At 46.0% G+C, this 24,028-nt stretch overlaps 5 non-coding genes across 5 annotated transcripts; 1 reads left to right on the top strand and 4 right to left on the bottom strand.

Annotated features, from left to right (window-relative positions):
• Positions 1–2,082: 2,082 nt before the first annotated feature.
• trnav-uac (transfer RNA valine (anticodon UAC)) lies at positions 2,083–2,155 on the top strand. The gene has a single exon. It is a non-coding gene; the product is annotated as a tRNA-Val (tRNA).
• Positions 2,156–4,559: 2,404 nt separating this feature from the next.
• trnak-uuu (transfer RNA lysine (anticodon UUU)) lies at positions 4,560–4,632 on the bottom strand. Its single transcript has one exon. It is a non-coding gene; the product is annotated as a tRNA-Lys (tRNA).
• Positions 4,633–8,641: 4,009 nt separating this feature from the next.
• Positions 8,642–8,715, bottom strand: trnai-aau (transfer RNA isoleucine (anticodon AAU)). The gene has a single exon. It is a non-coding gene; the product is annotated as a tRNA-Ile (tRNA).
• Positions 8,716–15,200: 6,485 nt separating this feature from the next.
• On the bottom strand, positions 15,201–15,274 carry trnai-aau (transfer RNA isoleucine (anticodon AAU)). Its single transcript has one exon. It is a non-coding gene; the product is annotated as a tRNA-Ile (tRNA).
• A 3,306-nt stretch (positions 15,275–18,580) lies between these two features.
• trnak-uuu (transfer RNA lysine (anticodon UUU)) lies at positions 18,581–18,653 on the bottom strand. The gene has a single exon. It is a non-coding gene; the product is annotated as a tRNA-Lys (tRNA).
• Between the last annotated feature and the right edge of the window lie 5,375 nt (positions 18,654–24,028).

The raw sequence follows: 24,028 nt of genomic DNA, 5'->3' as shown, positions 1-24,028 counted from the left end.
TGGAGGATCACCTGGCAAGCGTGGAATGAGGCGAAGGGCGCATCGATTGCGGCGCAGAATAGAGCCATCCAGTAGACGAACCAGGAACGAGTTTACAGACTGAAATATTTCGAAATTTCCCAACTAATGCTCTGTATCTCGTGACCCTTCGCCGTCTCAAATTCCCCTTTGCTCCTGCCCCTTCCCCAACTTTCACTCACCTTTTACGTTTTGTTCTGCGAGGACCCAATCTGTTAAACGCGCGTTTCTCTCACTCACCGCCTTTTCTCAATACCCATTCGGCGCTGTGACACTTGTTCGAATTTCACCTTGGCAAAACGTGCCACTCACCACACCAACAGCCATTCTGTATCCAATTCCTTCATCTTAGAACATTGACACAACTTTTCCTGGACATCATTATGGTCACTCCACCACAATCTGCAATTTCAAAATACAAAAAGCAATAAACTAGCGCTCCATAATTTCAGCTCTCATCCAATTCCCGTGAAACTGGGTGTGGTGTGGATTTCTGGAACTCTGCAGTCCATGTGGTGTAGGTGCACCCAGAAAGCGGTTAGGAAGGAAGCTCCATGATTTGTACCCAACAAGAGTGAGTGAATGGGAAATGGTTCCAAGTGAATATGGCGCGTGTTCCTTGGAGGGGAATCTGCAGGCAGCGGCGGAGTTAGCAATCGGCGCTGACAAATCTTGTTTTGTCAATGAAAATAATATTGCAGTTACACTTCAATACAAAGTCGGTACAAACTACCATTACAGAACATCGCATTGCCTGCCAGCATTCTCAATGAATTCAGAAAACAAAGTGAAATGTATTTAAATATAAATGTGATGGAATTTATTGGAACATAACAATGAGGTTTAACTGAACAGCAGCAACGGACAGATCCAAAGAGCTCCCTTTATTGGGACTGGATCAAATTCAATTTCTGATCATGTCGGAATTCAGATTCAACTCGCCTAAAAGCTCAAAATCAGCAAACAAATGGAGAAAATAAATCAGCATAACGCAAATATTTCAGGGATCAATCTTAAAGCGATGAACAGAGATTTCTCCTTGTAATGATGGTATTATTCACACAGAAGATAATAGAGGAAACCTTGAACCCCGTGGAGTGCAAAGGCGATGGACCTTGGCTGGAAACTGGGATTGGATCAGACAGGGGTTTGAGGGGTAGCAGAGGCACAATGGGCCGATGGGCTTCTTTATAAGTGGATTCACTCGATGAGTTCAGGTCAGCGTCGATGATTGGGATTTAAAATGATCGCTCGAACAGAGACTTAAACCCTGGACCCTCAGATTAAAAGTCTGATGCTCTACCGACTGAGCTATCCAGACTATGAACGATACCGCCTGTAGTGACCGCATTCCCCCTTCGCTGTTGCTCCTCTCGTTTCGCTGTTGCCCCTCTTTCCTCTGCTGATGTTGTGCCTCTCCTGCAGAACAAACAGCTGCTTCCTTTGCCCTGCGCCACTCTCTGAATCCGAACGGCATATCAGCAGCTCCGCCTCTGGATTCAGGGCGAGTTCAGAGCTGTGCTGATCTTCGGCGCTTCCCTCCGATACTCCGCCCACCGAGTCCCTTTCCTGGAGACTGGTTATTCCCAGTTGGGTTTGGGACAGTCACTTCCTGATTCTGAACGACTCAACATTCTGACTGAAGATTCGCTGCGTCCAGCACGCTTACTTCAAAACTGTTCTTTACAAAAGCGAAACCTCCCCTTTGCCTAACGACTTCCTCGCCGTACCGGCCGCCCCGAACAGGCGCCGACATGTGTCGAATAGGGGCTTTTCACAGGAACTTAATTGAAGCCGACTCATGACAATAAGCGATTTCCATTTCATTTTCATTTCATTAAACGCTCTTTCATTTTGAGTCTTTTTCGAGAATTGCCTGACTCAAAGAGAAAAAATTGTGCACAATCAGCTGAACGCGACTTTGTGGGACTGGCAAACATGTTATACAGCAAGTCAGGTGTTGACAGCTGATCCATTCCCATCAAATAGACGCTTTACAAAGGTTGCGGAGTGATGGAACAATCACAAACTCCAGTCATATAAGGAGTGGAGCTGCCGCCTGCTGGTTCCATGGTGTAGTGGTTATCACGTCTACTTTACACGTAGCAGGTCCTGGTTTCGAGCCCCAGTGGAACCATTGCTGCTTTTGGACAAGTTGTGACCAATTGAATTTCCATGTGAACAGAAATATAACCACGAAAGAGAAAATGCTGGAAAATCTCAGCAAGTCTGGCTGCATCTGTAGGGAGAGCAAAGAGCTAACGTTTCGAGTCCGATGACTCTTTGACAAAGCTAACAGACAGAGAAAGTGAGAAATATTTATACTGTGGAGTGAGAAAGAAAGATGAGCCATAGCCACAGAAACACAGGGAAACCGGTTGCCAAAGGCCACAGAAACCCAGGGGACAGAGTGCAGAATGGCTTTGAATTAAGAAAACAAAGTGAAATGTATTTAAATATAAATGTGATGGAATTTATTGGAACATAACACAGGTTTAACTGAACAGCAGCAACGGATAGATCCAAATAGCATCCTTTATTGGGACTGGATGAAATTCAATTCCTGATCATGTCGGAATTCAGATTCAACTCGCCTATAAGCTCAAAATCAGCAGAAAAATGATAATAAAGCAGCACAATGCAAATATTTCTGGGATCAATCTGAAAGCGATAAGCAGAGATTTCTCCTTGTAATTATGGTATTATTCACACAAAGGAGAATAGATGAAACTTTCAACCCCGTGGAATGCAAAGGCGACGGTCCTTGGCTGGAAACTGGGATTGGAAAAGACAGGGGTTTGAGGGGTAGCAGAGGCACAATGGGCCGATGGGCTTCTTTCTCAGTTGATTCACCCGATGAGTTCACGTCAGCATCGATCATTGGGATTTAAAATGATCGCTGGAACAGGGACCCTGGACCCTCAGATTAAAAGTCTGATGTTGTACCGACTGAGCAATCCGGGCTGTGAGTAATCCCGCTTGTAGTGACCGCATTCCCACTTCGCTGTTGCTCATCTCGCCCCGCTGTTGCCCCTCTTTCCTCTGCTTATGCTGTGCGTCTCCTCCAGAACAAACAGCTGCTTCCTTTGCATTGCGCCACTCTCTGAATCCGGACAGCATATCAGCAGCTCCGCCTCTGGATTCAGGGCGTTCAGAGCTGTGCTGCTCTTCGACGCTTCACTCCAATACTCCGCCCACCGAGTCCCTTTCCTGGAGACTGGTTATTCCCAGTTGGGTTTGGGACAGTCACTTCCTGATTCTGAACGACTCAACATTCTGACTCAAGGTTCGCTGCATCCAGCACGCTTGATTCAAAACTGTTCTTTACAAAAGCGAAACCACCCCTTTGCCTAACAACTTCCGCGCCATACCGGCCTCCTCGAACATGCGCCGGAATGTGGTGACTAGGGGCTTTTCACAGTAACATAATTGAAGCCTACTCGTGACAATCAGCGATTTTCATTTCATTTTCATTTCATGAAACGCTCTTTCATTTTGAGTCTTTTTCGAGAATTGCCTGACTCAAAGAGAAAAAATTGGGCACAATCAGCTGAACGCGACTTTGTGGGACACGCAAACATGTTATACAGCAAGTCAGGTGTTGACAGCTGATCCATTCCCAACAAATCGACGCTTTACAAATGTTCCGGAGCGATGGAACAATCACAAACTCCAGTCATATAAGGAATGCAGCTGGCGCCAGCTGGTTCCATGGTGTAGTGCTTATCACATCTGCTTTACACGTAGCAGGTCTTCGGTTCGAGCCCCATTGGAACCATTGCTGTTTTTGGACAAGTTGTGACCAATTGAATTTCCATGTGAACAGAAACACAACCACGAAAGAGGAAATGCTGGAAAATCTCAACAAGTCTGGCAGCATCTGTCGGGAGAGTAAAGAGCTAACGTTTCGAATCCGTTGACTCTTTGTCAAAGCTAAAAGACAGAGAAAGTGGGAAATATTGATACTGTGGAGTGAGAAAGAAAGATGAGCCATAGCCACAGAAACCCGGGGAAACCGGGTGCTAATGGCCACAGAAACCCAGGGGACAGAGTGCAGAATGGCTTTGAATTCAGAAAACAAAGTGAAATGTATTTTAATGTAAATGTGATGGAATTTATTGGAACTTAACGATGAGGTTTAACTGAACAGCAGCAACGGACAGATGCAAAGAGCATCCTTTATTGGGACTGGGTCAAATTCAATTTCTGATCATGTCGGTATTCAGATTAAACGCGCCAAAAAGCTCAAAATCAGCACAAAAAAAAAGAAAATAAATCAGCATAACGCAAATATTTCAGGTATCAATCTGAAAGCGATGGGCAGAGATTTCTCCTTGTAATGATGGTATTATTCACACAAAAGAGAAGATAAAATCTTGAACCCCGTGGAATGCAAAGGCGACGGTCCTTGGCTGGAAACTGGGAATGAAACAGTCAGGGGTTTGAGGGGTAGCAGAGGCACAATGGGCCGATGGGCTTCTTTCCCAGTGGATTCACTCGATGGGTTCACGTCAGCATCGATCATTGGGATTTAAAATGATCGCCCGAACAGGGACTTGAACCCTGGACCCTCAGATTAAAAGTCTGATGCTCTACCGACTGAGCTATACGGGCTGGGAGTGATCCCATTTGTAGTGACCGCATTCACACTTCGCTGTTGCTCCTCTCGCTCCGCTGTTGCTCCTCTTTTCTCTGCTTATGCTGTGCCTCTGCTCTAAAACAAATTCACTCCTGTAACACTGGGCTGGTTGCCTGCAAACATATGAGGCAAGTAGATCATTTCATGACGGAGTTGTTTTGTTGTCACGTACGAGAATCGAACCCGCGACCTCGGCGTTTTTAGCACCACGCTGTAATCATTGAGCTAACCGGCCATTTCCATACGTGCACCTCGTGTGACCATGTCGATTCCAAATTTAGTCCAGTCGTGAATGGAGAATTGAGTATTCTTTCCTGACTGATCGCGAACAAGCTGGATCGCGCAAATTTGCCTTTTGTTAATTCCACCGTTTAGGTTGCCAGCAAGCCGTAAGGATTTGCTTTCCCCTAGAACTTTCTCACCAACACTAACGCTGGCTTCCGCATTGTTGAACACATTGTGCCTGGAGCATCTCCCAATCTGCAAACATTCTCCTCATCAAATTTCTCATGTATTCATCTTTATGATCGAAATTTCACAGTAACTTATTGGCACTGTTAATGTACGCCTACTTAGAACATAGAACATAGAACAATACAGCGCAGTACAGGCCCTTCGGCCTACGATGTTGCACCGAAACAAAAGCCATCTAACCTACACTATGCCATTATCATCCATATGTTTATCCAATAAACTTTTAAATGCCCTCAATGTTGGCGAGTTCACTACTGTAGCAGGTAGGGCATTCCACGGCCTCACTACTCTTTGCGTAAAGAACCTACCTCTGACCTCTGTCCTATATCGATTACCCCTCAGTTTAAAGTTATGTCCCCTCGTGCCAGCCATATCCATCCGCGGGAGAAGGCTCTCACTGTCCACCCTATCCAACCCCCTGATCATTTTGTATGCCTCTATTAAGTCTCCTCTTAACCTTCTTCTCTCCAACGAAAACGACCTCAAGTCCGTCAGCCTTTCCTCATAAGATTTTCCCTCCATGCCAGGCAACATCCTGGTAAATCTCCTCTGCACCCGCTCCAAAGCCTCCACGTCCTTCCTATAATGCGGTGACCAGAACTGTACGCAATACTCCAAATGCGGCCGTACCAGAGTTCTGTACAGCTGCAACATGACCTCCCGACTCCGGAACTCAATCCCTCTACCAATAAAGGCCAACACTCCATAGGCCTTCTTCACAACCCTATCAACTTGGGTGGCAACGTTCAGGGATCTATGTACATGGACACCTAGATCCCTCTGCTCATCCACACTTTCAAGAACTTTACCATTAGCCAAATATTCCGCATTCCTGTTATTCCTTCCAAAGTGAATCACCTCACACTTCTCTACATTAAACTCCATTTGCCACCTCTCAGCCCAGCTCTGCAGCTTATCTATATCCCTCTGTAACCTGCTACATCCTTCCACACTATCGACAACACCACCGACTTTAGTATCGTCTGCAAATTTACTCACCCACCCTTCTGCGCCTTCCTCTAGGTCATTGATAAAAATGACAAACAGCAACGGCCCCAGAACAGATCCTTGTGGTACTCCACTTGTGACTGTACTCCATTCTGAACATTTCCCATCAACCACCACCCTCTGTCTTCTTTCAGCTAGCCAATTTCTGATCCACATCTCTAAATCACCCTCAATCCCCAGCCTCCGTATTTTTTGCAATAGCCTACCGTGGGGAACCTTATCAAACGCTTTGCTGAAATCCATATACACCACATCAACTGCTCTACCCTCGTCTACCTGTTCAGTCACCTTCTCAAAGAACTCAATAAGGTTTGTGAGGCATGACCTACCCTTCACAAAGCCATGCTGACTATCCCTGATCATATTATTCCTATCTAGATGATTATAAATCTTGTCTCTTATAATCCCCTCCAAGACTTTACCCACTACAGACGTGAGGCTCACCGGTCTATATTTGCCGGGGTTGTCTCTGCTCCCCTTTTTGAACAAAGGGACCACATTTGCTGTCCTCCAGTCCTCTGGCACTATTCCTGTAGCCAATGATGACATAAAAATCAAAGCCAAAGGTCCAGCAATCTCTTCCCTGGCCTCCCATAGAATCCTAGGATAAATCCCATCAGGTCCCGGGGACTTATCTATTTTCAGCCTGTCCAGAATTGCCAACACCTCTTCCCTACGTACCTCAATGCCATCTATTCTATTAGCCTGGGGCTCAGCATTCTCCTCCACAACATTATCTTTTTCCTGAGTGAATACTGACGAAAAATATTCATTTAGTATCTCGCCTATCTCTTCAGACTCCACACACAATTTCCCATCCCTGTCCTTGACTGGTCCTACTCTTTCCCTAGTCATTCGCTTATTCCTGACATACCTATAGAAAGCTTTTGGGTTTTCCTTGATCCTTCCTGCCAAATACTTCTCATGTCCCCTCCTTGCTCGTCTTAGCTCTCTCTTTAGATCCTTCCTCGCTACCTTGTAACTATCCATCGCCCCAACCGAAACTTCACACTTCATCTTCACATAGGCCTTCTTCTTCCTCTTAACAAGAGATTCCACTTCCTTGGTAAACCACGGTTCCCTCGCTCGACGCCTTCCTCCCTGTCTGACCGGTACATACTTATCAAGAACACGCAGTAGCTGATCCTTGAACAAGCCCCACTTATCCAGTGTGCCCAACACTTGCAGCCTACTTCTCCACCTTATCCCCCCCCCCAAGTCACGTCTAATGGCATCATAATTGCCCTTCCCCCAGCTATAACTCTTGCCCTGCGGTGTATACTTATCCCTTTCCATCATTAACGTAAACGTCACCGAATTGTGGTCACTGTCCCCAAAGTGCTCTCCTACCTCCAAATCCAACACCTGGCCTGGTTCATTACCCAAAACCAAATCCAACGTGGCCTCGCCTCTTGTTGGCCTGTCAACATATTGTTTCAGGAAACCCTCCTGCACACACTGTACAAAAAACGACCCATCTATTGTACTCGAACTATATATTTTCCAGTCAATATTTGGAAAGTTAAAGTCTCCCATAATAACTACCCTGTTACTTTCGCTCATATCCAGAATCATCTTCGCCATCCTTTCCTCTACATCCCAAGAACTATTAGGAGGCCTATAAAAAACTCCCAACAGGGTGACCTCTCCTTTCCTGTTTCTAACTTCAGCCAATACTACCTCGGAAGAGTCCCCATCTAGCATCCTCTCTGCCACCGTAATACTGCTCTTGACTAGCAGCGCCACACCTCCCCCTCTTTTGCCTCCTTCTCTGAGCTTACTAAAACACCTAAACCCCGGAACCTGCAACATCCATTCCTGTCCCTGCTCTATCCATGTCTCCGAAATGGCCACAATATCGAAGTCCCAGGTACCAACCCACGCTGCCAGTTCCCCTACCTTGTTTCGTATACTCCTGGCATTGAAGTAGACACACTTCAAACCACCTACCTGAACGCTGGCCCCCTCCTGCGACGTCAAATCTGTGCTCCTGACCTCTATACTCTCATTCTCCCTTACCCTAAAACTACAATCCAGGTTCCCATGCCCCTGCTGCATTAGTTTAAACCCCCCTACTTGTGACAGTAAAGATTATTATTATTCTAGCACGGGATGTGCTACGGCTCACATTTCCAGTACTTGTCCGCAAAAGCCTTTGGGCGGCTTTCTTCATTGAAAGGTAGACTGATATGACATGGTACCGTGGCTATTTGCAATGCTGCCTGGAGCAGATTCGCCTGAAATATTGCAATGAAGGAGACGTAAAACACAGTTCACAGCGACGTGAATTGTCATCTGCAGGAGTTCGCTATTGATTAGGAGACGTTGGACACATTTGTGACACATAAATGTAAAAGAAGGACAGTTTCTCAGAAAAAGTGGCAGATACTGTCCAAGAGGCGCCAAGCAGTTAAAGGGGACTCTGCGCCTCCGCAGTGGAGTCAAAATGCCGCTCTAGCTAGCCGGAAATGTGGAGATTATTTCACGATGTGGTTACTTCGTTGGCCAGTACGGGGATCGAACCCGAGACCTTGGCGTTATTAGCACCACGCTCTAACCATCTGAGCTAACCGGCCATGTATGCATTTATGGCTGGAGTGACCATGCCGTTTCCAAATTCACTCCAGTCCTGAATGGTGGGCTCGTCTGACATGTTGGGTGGCTCTTTCGAACGTTGCCTGGAGCAGATTTGCTTGAAAATTGCAGGAATTGGAGGTAAGACATTGTTCAGAATGACGTGAATTGTCATCGCTGTAGACTAGGAAACCTTGGAAACATGTTACCGATACGTTTGTGGCGCAGAAATGTAAAAGAATGAAAAAGTGTCAGATATTATCCAAGAGGAGTCAAGCAGATAAAAGGGATCCCGCGCTGCCTCAGGTCAGTAATAATGCCGCGACAGTAGCACTGGGCAGGTTGCCTGCAAAAATATGAGGCAAGCAGATCATTTCGTGACTGAGTTGTTTTGTTGACCCGTACGAGGATTGACCCCGCAATCTTGGCTGTGTTGGAACCACGCTCCAACCATTGAGCTAACGGCCATGTACGGATGATCACCTCGTGAGACCATGTCGATTCCAAATTTAGTCCAGTCGTGAATGGAGAATTGAGTATTCTTTCCTGACTGATCGCGAACAAGCTGGATTGGGCGAATTTGCCTTTTGTAAATTCCACCCTTTAGGTTGCCAGCAAGCCGTAAGGATTTGCTTTCCCCTTGAACTTTCTGCACGTTTCCAACTGACAAACTTCTCACCAACACTTACACTGGCTTCGGCATTGTTGAACACATTGTGCCTGGAGCATCGCCCAATCTGCAAACTTCCTCCTCATCAAATTTCTCATGTATTCATCTTTATGATCGAAATTTCACAGTAACCTATTGGCAGTGTTAATGTACGCTTACTTGTGACAGTAAATATTGTTATTATTCTAGCACGTGATGTGCTACGGCTCACATTTCCAGTACTTGTCCGCAAAAGCCTTTGGACGGCTTTCTTCATTGAAAGAGTCAAAGCAGCTGACCCTGTGAATTCAAAATTCAGTCGAAATGTAACCGTGCCGCAATAAAGTGCGTGCGGATTATTCAGTAAGAAGTCTCACAGCACCATATTAAAGTCCAACAGGTTGATTTGAAATCGTAAACTTTGGCAGCGCTGTGCCTTCATCAGGTAAAGTGGTCCTTCATCACTTCAACTAATGAAGGGACGGCGCTGCCAAAGCTTGTTATTTCAAAAAAACCTGCTGCTGTCACACTTCTTTCTGTATCCAGCGCCAGCATCTCAACATCATGCAAATTATTTGCAATTGCAGGACAGGCGCTCACATTAGTCCGAATTGACGGCTGCTGCTTCAGCACGAAATGATGATGAGCCAGCTGAATTTTAAATTGGGGTAAATGGTTCGGGGATTTACAACTAAGGACATTAATCGGGAGATCATGCGTCGCCTCGCAATAGATTTGCAAACAAGTATGCTTCTCGCCTTAAGGTATTTTGATCGTTCCAGACGTGTTTCAGTGTAATTATCTGAGGAAGGAGCAGCGCTCCGGAAGCTAGTGACATCGGAACAAACCTGTTGGACTTTAACCTGGTGTTGTAAGACTTCTTACTGTGCTCACCCCAGTCCAACGCCCGCATCTCCACATCAGTGGAATTAGCACCACATTACAAATGGGTAGTGCAGCTTTTTGAAAAAGACATTTCGAAGCATCAAATGTATTTGGCATAGCCAGCAAACGACTGCATGTTAAGCAATCGGTTTGTTGAAGGTGGCAGCATTTGATCCAAATTACTGGCAAAAGGGTTAATAATTCCTGCACAGCGCTGCTGATCTATTCAATGCCGCAATTTCAAGGTAGGCTGATGTGACATCGTACGGTGGCTATTTGCAACGCTGCCTGGAGCAGACTCGCCTGAAATATTGCAATGAAGGAGACGTAAAACACAGTTCATAGCGACGTGAATTGTCATCTGCAGGAGTTCGCTATTGATTAGGAGATGTTGGACACATTATTGACACAGAAATGTAAAAGAACGACAGTTTCTCAGAAAAAGCGGCATATACTGTCCAAGAGGCGCCAAGCAGTTAAAGGGGACTCTGAGACGCTGCAGCGGAGTCAAAATGCCGCTCCAGCTTGCCGGAAAAGTGGAGATTATTTCACGATGTGGTTACTTCGTTGGCCAGTACGGGGATCGAACCCGCGACCTTGGCGTTATTAGCAAGACGGTCTAACCATCTGAGCTAACCGCCCATGTATGCATTTTTGGCTGGAGTGACCATGCCGTTTCCAAATTCACTCCAGTCCTGAATGGTGGGCTGGTCTGACATGTTCCGTGGCTATTTCCAAAGCTGCCTGGAGCAGATTTGCTTGAAAATTGCAGGAATTGGAGGTAAGACATTGTTCAGAATGACGTGAATTGTCATCGCCGTAGACTAGGAAACCTTGGAAACATGTTACCGACACGTTTGTGGCGCAGAAATGTAAAAGAATGAAAAAGTGTCAGATATTATCCAAGAGGAGTCAAGCAGATAAAAGGGATCCCGCGCTGCCTCAGGTCATTAATAATGCCGCGACAGTAGCACTGGGCAGGTTGCCTGCAATCATATGAGGCAAGCAGATCATTTCGTGACTGAGTTGTTTTGTTGGCCCGTACGATGATCGTCCCCGCAACCTTTGCTTGATTGGAACCACGCTCCAACCATTGAGCTAACGGCCATGTACGGATGATCAGCTCGTGTGACCATGTCGATTCCAAATTTAGTCCAGTCTTGAATGGAGAATTGAGTATTCTTTCCTGACTGATCGCGAACAAGCTGGATTGGGCGAATTTGCCTTTTGTAAATTCCACCCTTTATGTTGCCAGCAAGCCGTAAGGATTTGCTTTCTGCTAGAACTTTCTGCATGTTTCCAACTGACAAACTTCTCACCAACACTTACGCTGGCTTCGGCATTGTTGAACACATTGTGCCTGGAGCATCGCCCAATCTGCAAACTTTCTTCTCATCAAATTTCTCATGTATTCATCTTTAAGATCGAAATTTCACAGTAACTTATAGGAAGTGTTAATGTACGCCTACTTGTGACAGTAAAGATTATTATTATTCTAGCACGGGATGGGCTAAGGTTCACATTTCCAGTACTTGTCCGCAAAAGCCTTTGGACGGCTTTCTTCATTGAAAGAGTAAAAGCAGCTGACCCTGTGAATTCAAAATCCAGTCGAAATGTAACCGTGCCGCAATAAAGTGCGTGCGGATTATTCAGTAAGAAGTCTCACAACACCATATTGAAGTCCAACAGGTTGATTTGAAATCGTAAACGTTGGCAGCGCTGTCCCTTCATCAGGTAAAGTGGTCCTTCATCACTTCAACGGATGAAGGGACGGCGCTGCCAAAGCTTGTGGTTTCAAATAAACCTGTTGCTGCCACACTTCTTGTTGCTGTCACACTTCTTTCTGTATCCAGCGCCAGCATCTCAACATCATGCAGATTATTTGCAATTGCAGGACAGGCGCTCACATTAGTCCGAATGGACGGCTGCTGCTTCAGCACGAAATGATGATGAGCCAGCTGAATTTTGAATTGGGGTAAATGGTTCGGGGATTTACAAGCTGAGGACATTAACCGGGAGATCATGCGTCGCCTCTCAATAGACTAGCAAACAAGTATACTTCTCGCCTTAAGGTATTTTGATCGTTCCAGACGTGTTTCGGTGTAATTACCTGAGGAAGGAGCAGCGCTACGGAAGCTAGTGACATCGGAACAAACCTGTTGGACTTTAACCTAGTGTTTAAGACTTCTTACTGTGCTCACCCCAGTCCAACGCCCGCATCTCCACATCAGTGTAATTAGCACCACATTATAAATGGGTAGTGCAGCTTTTTGAAAAATAAATTTCGAAGCATCAAATGTATTCGGCGTAGTCAGCAAACGACTGCATGTTAAGCAATCGGTTTGTTGAAGGTGGCAGCATTTGAGCCAAATTACTGGCAAGAGGGTTAGTAATTCCTGCACAGCGCTGCTGATCTATTCAATGCCGCAATTTCAAGGTCGGCTGATGTGACATCGTACCGTGGCTATTTGCAACGCTGCCTGGAGCACATTCGCCTGAAATATTGCAATGAAGGAGACGTAAAACACAGTTCACAGCGACGTGAATTGTCATCTGCAGGAGTTCGCTATTGATTAGGAGACGTTGGACACATTATTGACACAGAAATGTAAAAGAACGACAGTTTCTCAGAAAAAGCGGCAGATACTGTCCAAGAGGCGCCAAGCAGTTGAACGGGACTCTGCGCCGCCGCAGCGGAGTTAAAATGCCGCTCCATCTTGTCGGAAATGTGGAGATCATTTCAATATATGGTTACTTCGTGTGCCAGTACGGGGATCGAACTCGCGACTTTTGTATTATTAGCGCCACGCTCTAACCATCTGAGCTAATCGGCCATGTATGTGTTGTTGCCTGGAGTGACCATGTCATTTCAAAATTCACTCCAGTTCTGAATGGTGGGCTGGTCTGACATGTTGCGTGGCTATTTCCAACATTGCCTGGAGCAGATTTGCCTGAAAATTGCAGGAATTGGAGGTAAGACATTGTTCAGAACGACGTGAATTGTCATCGCTGTAGACTAGGAAACTTTGGAAACATGTTACCGACACGTTTGTGGCGCAGAAATGTAAAAGAATGAAAATGTGGCAGATATTATCCAAGAGGAGTCAAGCAGATAAAAGGGACCCTGAGCTGTCTCAGGTCAGTTATAATGCCGCGACCGTAGCACTGGGCAGGTTGCCTGCAAACATATGAAGCAAGCAGATCATTTCGTGACGGAGTTGTTTTGTTGACCCGCACGAGGATCGGTCCCTCGTCCTTGGCTTTATTGGAACCACGCTCCAACCATTGAGCTAACCGGCCATATACAGATGATGACCTCGTGTGACCACGTCCATTCGAAATTTAGTCAAGTCGTGAATGGAGAATTGAGTCTTCTTTCCTGACTGATCGCGAACAAGCTGGATCGGGCGAATTTGCCTTTTGTAAATTCCACCCTTTAGGTTGCCAGCAAGCCGTAAGGATTTGCTTTCCCTTGAACTTTCTGCACGTTTCCAACTGACAGACTTCTCACCAACACTTACGCTGGCTTCGGCATTGTTGAACACATTGTGCCTGGAGCATCGCCCAATCTGCAAACTTTCTCCTCATCAAATTTCTCATGTATTCATCTTTATGATCGAAATTTCACAGTAACTTATAGGCAGTTATAATGTACTCCTACGTGTGACAGTAAAGATTGTTATTATTCTAGCACGGGATGTGCTACGGCTCACATTTCCAGTACTTGTCCGCAAAAGCCTTTGGGCGGCTTTCTTCATTGAATGAGTAAAAGCAGCTGACCCTGTGAATTCAAAATCCAGTCGAAATGTAACCGTGCCGCAATAAAGTGCGTGCGGATTATTCAGTAAGAAGTCTCACAACACCATATTAAAGTCCAACAGGTTGATTTGAAATCGTAAACTTTGGCAGCGCTGTGCCTTCATCAGGTAAAGTTGTCCTTCATCACTTCAACTGATGAAGGGACGGCGCTGCCAAAGCTTGTGATTTCAAATAAACCTGTTGCTGTCACACTTCTTGTTGCTGTCACACTTCTTTCTGTATCCAGCGCCAGCATCGCAACATCATGCGAATTATTTGCAATTGCAGGACAGGCGCTCACATTAGTCCGAATGGACGGCTGCTGCTTCAGCACGAAATGATGATGAGCCGGCTGAATTTTAAATTGGGGTAAATGGTTCGGGGATTTACAAGCTAAGAACATTAACCGGGAGATCATGCGTCGCCTCGCAATAGATTTGCAAACAAGCATACCTCTCGCCTTAAGGTATTTTGATCGTTCCAGACGTGTTTCAGTGTAATTACCTGAGGAAGGAGCAGCGCTCCGGAAGCTAGTGACATCGGAACAAACCTGTTGGACTTTAACCTGGTGTTGTAAGACTTCTTACTGTGCTCGCCCCAGTCCAACGCCCGCATCTCCACATCAGTGTAATTAGCACCACATTATAAATGGGTAGTGCAGCTTTTAGAAAAATACATTTCGAAGCATCAAATGTATTTGGCGTAGCCAGCAAACGACTGCATGTTAAGCAATCGGTTTGTTGAAGGTGGCAGCATTTGAGCCAAATTACTGGCAAGAGGGTTAGTAATTCCTGCACAGCGCTGCTGATCTATTCATTGCCGCAATTTCAAGGTAGGCTGATGTGACATCGTACCGTGGCTGTTTGCAACGCTGCCTGGAGCAGATTAGCCTGAAATATTGCAATGAAGGTGACGTAAAGCACAGTTCAGAGCGACGTGAATTGTCATCTGCAGGAGTTCGCTATTGATTAGGAGACGTTGGACACATTTGTGACTCAGAAATGTAAAAGAACGATCGTTTTTCAGAAAAAGAGGCAGATACTGTCCAAGAGGCGCCAAGCAGTTAAAGGGGACTCTGCGCCGGCGCAGCGGAGTCAAAATGCCGCTCCAGCTTGCCGGAAAAGTGGAAATTATTTCACGATATGGTTATTTCGTTGGCCAGTACGGGGATTGAACACGCGACCTTGGCGTTATTAACACCACGCTCAAACCATCTGAGCTAACCGGCCATGCATGTATTGTTGGCTGGAGTGACCATGCCGTTTCCAAATTCACTCCAGTCCTGAATGGTGGGCTCGTCTGACATGTTGCGTGGCTATTTCCAACGTTGCCTGGAGCAGATTTGCCTGAAAATTGCAGTAATTGGAGGTAAGACATTGTTCATAATGACGTGAGTTGTCACCGCTGTAGACTAGGAAACTTTGGAAACATGTTACCGACACGTTTGTGGCGCAGAAATGTAAAAGAATGAAAAAATGGCAAATATTATCCAAGAGGAGTCAAGCAGATAAAAGGGAGCCTACGCTGCCTCAGGTCAGTAATAATGCCGCGACAGTAGCACACGTCAGGTTGGCTGCAAACATATGAGGCAAGCAGATCACTTCGTGACAGAGTTGTTTTGTGGACCCGTACGAGGATCAAACCCGCGACCTTGGCGTTATCAGCACCACGCTCTAACGATTGAACTGCACACAACATCCCAAGTGGGGGTGTACCAATGTCTTGTACAACTTCAACAAGACGTCCCAACTCCTGTATTCAATGTTCTGACCAATGAAACCAAGCATGCTGAATGCCTTCTTCACCACCCTGTCCACCTGCGACTCCACCTTCAAGGAGCTATGACCCTGTACTCCTAGATCTCTTTGTTCTGTAACTCTCCCCAACGCCATACCATTAACTGAGTAGGTACTGGCCTGATTTGATCTGTAAAATGCATCACCTCACATTTATCAAAATTAAACTCCATCTGCCATTCGTCGGCCCACTGGCCTAATTGATCAAGATCCCGTTGCAATCCTAGATAACCTTCTTCACTATCCACTGTGCCACCAATCTTGGTATCATCTGCAAACTTACTAACCATGCCTCCTAACTTCTCATCCAAATCATTAATATAAATCACAAATAACAGTGGACCCAGCACCGATCCCTGAGGCACACCACTGGTCACAGGCCTCCAGTTTGAAAAACAACCCTCTACAACCACCCTCTGTCTTCTGTCGTCCAGCCAATTTTGAATCCAATTGGCAACATCAACCTGGATCCCGTGAGCTTTAACCTTCTGCAACAACCTACCATGCGGTACCTTGTCAAAGGCTTTGCTAAAGTCCATGTAGACAACGTCTACTGCACTGCCCTCATCTACCTTCTTGGTCACCCCCTCAATAAACTCAATCAAATTTGTGAGACATGATTTTCCACGCACAAAGCCATGCTGACTGCCCCGAATCAGTCCTTGCCTCTCTTGTAGATCCTGTGCTTGTAGATCCTGTATCTCAGAATACCTTCGAGCAACTTATCTACTACAGACGTTAGGCTCACCGGTCTGTAGTTCCCAGGCTTTTCACTGCTGCCCTTCTTCAACAAGGGCACAACATTCGCTACTCTCCAATCGTCAGGCACCTCACCTGTGGCTGCCGATGATTCAAATATCTCTGATAGGGGACCTGCAATTTCCTCCCTAGCCTCCCACAACATCCTGGGATACATTTCATCAGGTCCTGGGGATTTATCTACCTTGATGCGCTGTAAGACTTCCAGCACCTCCTCCTCTGTAATATGCACACTTCTCAAGACATCTCTATTTATTTCCCTTAGTTTCCTAACATCCATGCCTTTCTCCACCGTGAATACCAATGAGAAATATTCATTCAGGATCTCACCCAACTCTTGAGGCTCTGCACATAGATGCCCTTGTTGATCCTTACGCGGCCCTACTCTGTCCCTAGTTACTCTTTTTCCCTTTATGTATCTGTAGAAGCTCTTTGGATTCTCCTTTGCATTATTTGCCAAAGTAATTTCATGTCCCCTTTTTGCCCTCCTGATTTCCCTCTTAACACTATTTCGACAATCTCTATACTCTTCAAGGGATCCACTTGATCCCAGTTGTTTATGTACGTCATATGCCTCCTTCTTTTTTTGACCAAAATCTCAATATCTCGAGTCATCCAGGGTTCCCTACTTCTACCATCCTTGCCCTTCACTCTAATGGGAATGTGCTTACCCTGAACCCTGGTTAACACATTTTTAAAAGCCTCCCATTTACAAGCCGTCCCTTTGCCTGCCAAAAGTCTCTCCCAATCTACCTCTGAAAGTTCCTGTCTGATACCATCAAAATTGGCCTTGCCCCAATTAAGAATTTTAACTCTTGGGCCAGACCTATCATTCTCCATAGCTGTCTTAAAACTAATGGAGCTATGGTCACTTGTCCCAAAGTGATCCCTCACTAACACTTCTGTCACTTGCCCTTCCTTATGTCCCAAGACGAGGTCAAGTTTTGCCCCCTCTCTAGTCGGTCCATCCACATACTGAATGAGAAATTCCTCCTGAATACACTCAACAAGTTTCCCTCCATCCAAGCCCCTAATGCTATGGCGGTCCCAGTCAATGTTGGGAGAGTTTAAGTCCCCTACTATTACCACCCTATTTTTCTTGCAGCTATCTGTAATCTCCTTACATATTTGCTCCTCAATTTCCCGCTGACTATTTGGGAGCCTGTAGTACAGTCCTGTCAAGGTGATCTCTCCCTTCTTATTTTTCAGTTCCACCCATACAGACTCAGTTGGCGAACCCTCGGATTTATCCCCTCTAAGTACTGCCGAGATGTGCTCCCTAATCAAAAACGCCACTCCCCCTCCTCTCTTACCTCCTGTTCTATCCTTTCTATAGCGTCTGAACCCCAGAACATTGAGCTGCCAGTCCTGCACCTCCCTTAGCCATGTTTCAGTCATAGCTATAATATCCCAGTCCCATGTGCCCATCCATGCCCTGAGTTCATCCGCTTTGCCCGTCAGGCCCCTTGCATTGAAATAAATGCAGTTTAATGTCGACTTTCCCTGCTCTCTGCCCTGCTTTCTCGGGTCTTGCTTTACACACTCTCACTTCCTGCCTTTTGTTTCCGTCCCCACTGACTTCCTACATCGGTTCCCATTACCCTGCCACATTAGTTTAAACCCTCCCCAACTGCACTTGCAAATTAGCAATTATGTCAGAATTCAGATTCAACTCGCCTAAAAGCTCATAATCAGAAAAAAAATGATAACAAATCAGCATAACGCAAATATTTCTGGTATCAATCTGAAAGCGATGGGCAGAGATTTCTCCTTGTAATGATGGTATTATTCACACAAAGGAGAATAGATGAAACCTTGAACACCGTGGAATGCAAAGGCGACGGTCCTTGGCTGGAAACTGGGATTGGAACAGACAGGGGTTTGAGGGGCAGCAGAGGCACAATGGGCCGATGGGCTTCTTTCCCAGTGGATTAACTCGATGAGTTCAGGCCAGCGTCGATCCTCGGGATTTAAAATGATCGCCCGAACAGGGACTTGAACCCTGGACCCTCAAATTAAAAGCCTGATGCTCTACCGACTGAGCTACCCGGGCTGTGAGTAATGTTGCATGTAGTGACCTCATTCCCCCTTCGGTGTTGCTCCTCTCGATCCGTGTTGCCCGTATTTCCTCTTCTTATGCTGTGCCTCTCCTCCAGAAGAAACCGCTGCTTCCTTTGCCCTGCGCCACTCTCTGAATCCGGACAGCATATCAGCAGCTCCGTCTCTGGATTCAGGGCGAGTTCAGAGCTGTGCTGCTCTTCGGCGCTTCACTCTGATACTCCGCCCACCGAGTCCCTTTCCTGGAGACTGGTTATTGCCAGTTGGGTTTGTGACAGTCACTTCCTGACTCTCAATGACTCAACATTCTGACTCAAGGCACGCTTGCTTCAAAACTGTTCTTTACAAAAGCGAAACCTCCCCTTTGCCTAACAACTTCCGCGCCGTTCCGGCGTCCCCGAACAGGCGCCGGAATGTGGCGACGAGGGGCTTTTCACAGTAACTTAATTGAAGCCCACTCGTGACAATAAGCAATTTTCATTTCATTTTCATTTCATTAAACACTCTTTCATTTTAAGCCTTTTTCGAGAATTGCCTGGCTAAAAGAGCCAGGAGTCCTGAAGTCCAAGGCGGCCTTCAGGACGCGCGACAACGCAGAATCGCCGAGCAGAAACTTATAGCCAAGTTCTCACATGAGTGCGGCCTCAACCGAGAACTGGGATTCATGTCGCATTACATTCATCCCCACCATTTGGCCTGCGAAATCCTACCAGCTGTCCTGGCTTGACACAATTCACACCTCTTTAACCTTGGGTTACCACATCTCTGGATCTGTAAAGATTTAATCACCTGCTAATGGTCGCATTCCAAGCATTGTCTGGCATCTTTGAATCTTTCTATATATATGTTTCTGGAACATACCTCTTCATTCACCTGAGGAAGGAGCAGTCCCCGAAAGCTAGTGACATCGAAACAAACATGTCGGACTTGAACCTGGTGTTGTAAGACTTCGTACTGTGTTAGAATGAAAGACAAGAATAGAAAAGCAATCTGAACAACATGTTGTTTTATTGTCTCTGACCGTCAAAGAGAGTTATCACACTCAGTAAAATATACATTTTGTTGCACACACCCTCCTACTGGCAGAGGTAGTGAGATCTGTAGCCTATCAATACTTTATTGAGTCCTGTGGGCAGCCGCTTTTAATATAATTAAGGAAACCAGAGGAGAAGTGACGGCTGCATTAATGGACTTACCCCTTTATTTGAATCAGCCATTCAGAGTCTACGTGCTTCCTAATATTCTTGGCTGCGTGCAGTTGGGATCCGTAACAAGGGAAACTCTTTTTTACTTTCGCTGAGAACTTTTCAACTATTTACAGAATCAAATTATAATGAGGGCGCTAAAATAAACCGCTTGGACTCGTCCCCGGCTCTCCAAAGGAACATCATGATGTCCTGCGATTCCTGTCTTGCCCATATCCCCGGATTCCTATCAATTTATAGTCACTGTAAAATTATCCACGAATACCTGTCCACTTATCGAGATATGACTTGTAAAGTCCCCACAGTTTTACTAACTAGTCCAAATCTTTATGACCATTTGACCAATTTTGATTGCAAGAATGGGATATCGGTGACGATAGCTCGCTAAACATTTACTGCACATCGCTGATTGTCCTTGAACTGAATGGTATGCTTATCCATTTCTGAGGCGATTAAGGAGCCAACCACATCTCTGTCGATTTGGAGTGACATGTTGGCCAGGTCAGGTATGGACGGCAGAGTTCCTTCCTCAAAGGAAGTGATTTTTTAATAAATACATTCCGGTTTGTCAACTGAACTCAAATCCCATTTACAGTGTTGCGATTGGAAGTCGGATCCTCACAGTATGAACCTGGGTCTTTGGATTAGTTGTAGAGCAAGAGACAATACCACTGTGCTCCCACCTTCCCCGTGCTGAGCAAACCGGCGTTCAGCAAGCCCTTTCCATGTAGGGAAGAAAATAAGTTCAGAATTATCTCATTGCCACTCGCCAATTACCTGCCCTCTGGTATTTTGATGCTCATCTTTGCACCGGTGAAAAGAAGCAGTGCTGTAAACCCCAACCATTGACACACGAACCTAACAATGGGCAACCGTATTCGGAAAGCAGCAACGCCTTTCCAAAGCAGAGACACACACCATCAGTTGGAAGGCGATTGATCACATATATGTTTTTAGTTGCCCTCAGAATGACATCAATACGTTCCATGCCACTACCAGACTAACCATGGACTACTCTCCAGAATTGGTTGCCTTCTTGGACACACTAACCTCCATCAAGGACGGTGGCCTCAGCACGTCGCTTTACCGCAAGCCCACGGGTAACCACACGATGCTCTTTCTACAACTTCCACCCGAACCACATCAAAGAAGCTCTCCCCTATGGACAAGCCCTCCGTGTACAAAGGATCTGCTCAGGCGAGGAGGAACAAAACTGGCATCTACAAACACCGAAAGCCGCCCTTGTAAGAATGGGATGTGGCTCTCAACTCATCGATCCACAGTTCCAACGTGCCACAGCAAAAAACCGCAGCGACCTCGTCAGAAGACAAACACGGGACGCAACCGACAAATCACCCTTCGACGTCCAGTACATCCCCGGAGCGGAAAAACTACGACATCTTCTTCAAAGCCTTCAACACGTCATCGCCGAAGATTAACATTTTGCCAAGGCCATCCCCAGAACCCCTTGTCTTCAAACAACCGCACAACCTCAAACAGACCATTGTTTGACGCAAACACCCCAGCCTTCAGGAGTACAGCGACCACAACGCCACAGAACCCTGCCATGGTAATCTCTGTAATACCTGCCAGATCATCGAAATTTGTACCTCCATTACGCATGAGAACACCATCCATCAAGGTATGCGGTACATACTTTTATGACTCGGCCAATGTCCTCTGCATCATACAGTGCTGGAAATGATGTCCGAGGCGTGATACATTGGCGAGACCAAGCATACGCTGCGACAACGGACGAACGGACATTAAGCAAGAATTGCAAGGCAGGAATGTTCCCTTCCAACCGTGGAACATTTCAGCAGTCAAGGACATTCAGCCTCTGGTCTTCGGGTGAGCGCTCTCCATGACTTCCTTTAGGATATGTGACAACGCCAAGCAGAAACTGATAGCCGAGTTCTGCTGTGCGCAAGAGTACGGCCCCAATGGGGAGCTTGGAGTCATGTCTCATTACATTCACCCCCTACTATCTGGCCTGAGCTTCCGAAATCCTACCAACAGCACTGGCTTCAGACAATTCACACCTCTTTAACCTGTGATTATGCCTCTCCCCAGACGCACCGTCTAGACCTGTAAAGACTTAATTACCTGCAAAGACTCGCATTCAAAGTATCATCTTGCATCATTGAATTTGTCCATATATCTATTTATGGAATCCACCTCTTCATTCACCTGATGAAGGATCTGCGCTCCGAAAGCTAGTGATTCGAAACAAACCTGTTGGACTATAACATGGTTTTGTAAAACTTCTTACTGTGCCCACCCCAATCCAACGCCGGATTCTCCACACCATAATTTCACAAGAACTCGTTGCAACAAGAGGCTTTTCAAATCTTCGAACACGCTCTGCCATTCGATACCATGGTGGCTGATCTCTACTCTGACTTAACACCTGCCCATTCTCCATAACCCCGCAACCCATTACCAAATAAAAACCCGCCTGTATCCTCCTTGAATTTACTCAAAGTCCCGGCATGCACTGCACTCTGGGTTAGTGAACCGCTTATCCTAAAACTATGACCCCTCATTCTGGATTATCCCACAAGGGGAAGCATCCGCTCCCCTCGACTTTATCAGTTCATTTCATCATCTTATATATCTCCGTTAGACCTCCTCTCATTCCTCTAATCTCAACAGAGTATAGGCCTCAACTGCTCAATCTTACTTCACATGACAAACTCCTTACATCTAGAATCCAGTGAGTCTCCTCTCACCTGCCCAACTGAAGCAACTAGATCCCTCCTCAAATAAGGGATGCCAAAACTTTACCCATTTCTCCAGATGCGGTTTCATCGACGCATTGTACATTTTCCAGTAACACGTCCCTACTTTGTACTCCATCCCATTAGCTAAAAGGGCCATAATTCCATTTGCCTCATGATTACTTGCTGTACATACTGTTCGGAGAATCGTGCACGAGGACACCCAGATCCCTCTGCACTGAATCACGTTGAGACTTCCCTCCATTTAGATGGGGAAACTAGTAATTCCTCAAGGGGAACCGGTCAGTGTTGAATGAAGGAGTCCTGAATAAGGCAGGGGTAACGTGGGGGGGCGGGGGGGGGGGGGGTATGGAAGTGAATACTTGCTATCACTATTGGAGAAGTGACCAAGGGAAAGCATGAATTAATCAAACAATTATGGGCGAAGGTAGAGAGACATGACTGGTTGAATGGCTCATTCTGGAGCCGGTGCTGACATGATGGTCCGCATGACATTCCACTACGCTGTAAATGTTCTGATTCTATGATTCAGAATTTATCACCCCCCAACTGCGGATGGCTCAGGAACAATTGGATTATACGTTAAAGAGTGCGTAACCTTTCTGTCCATGGTATTTGTGAGCGGCTTAATACATTCCCTGGAGGAAGCATTATCAGACTCTCCATGTTTCTTTCACCTCCTCCAACCAAATAATTTTACGCGCATGAAGGCACATCCGGGGAATGACCCATGGCAATGATCAACAAGAACCTTTTCGCTTTCTGCTCCCACCAATCGAAATCTGAATCCTCTTCCTGCACAATGTTTGTTCCCTGCCAATTTCTAAGACAAACGTGAGGAATACAGGCACATGGCCTGGTTTAAGGACTGTTTTATTAATTGATCCAGTATGACAAATTATATGCTTATTCACAAAACTCGAAAAACACATTCAAATGTCATTGCCCAAAGTCCAATGACATTCATGTTTTCTACCTAGATTACGTTGCAATCTGAGTTGTTCTTGTACCAAAATGGAACATAAGAAATATCAAACTTTTCATTACAGGTCATGCAATGACACCTAATTTGCCCACAAAGATCGTGTTGCACTTTAAGGTGCTTCAATACAATTGTGATACATATGACATTAAATGCGTCAATTCAATGTGAGCCATATGGTTAGAGAGAGTGTACACGATTCCCGTCACAAGGTGTATTTTGGGTTCAAGGACGGAGCCAGCCAGGCTTCCCATTGTGACTCTGCGGCCATGCTTTAGAACGACCCTAAGTACATTGTCCTTGGGTCTGGAAAGTGCCACTTTGCAGCACTTGGTCGGGAACAACAATCAGCACCGGAAGGCCAAGACACACAAGGAACATATTTACACCAACATCTTTGCACTGGCAGAGGAGGGTCTACTCAGCCTACTTCCACGTTTCC

Source organism: Scyliorhinus torazame, chromosome 4 (assembly GCF_047496885.1).
Source record: "Scyliorhinus torazame isolate Kashiwa2021f chromosome 4, sScyTor2.1, whole genome shotgun sequence".
Classification (NCBI taxonomy): domain Eukaryota; kingdom Metazoa; phylum Chordata; class Chondrichthyes; order Carcharhiniformes; family Scyliorhinidae; genus Scyliorhinus; species Scyliorhinus torazame.
Note: the sequence above shows the minus strand (reverse complement) of the source record. Positions and strands in the feature narration are given on the sequence as shown.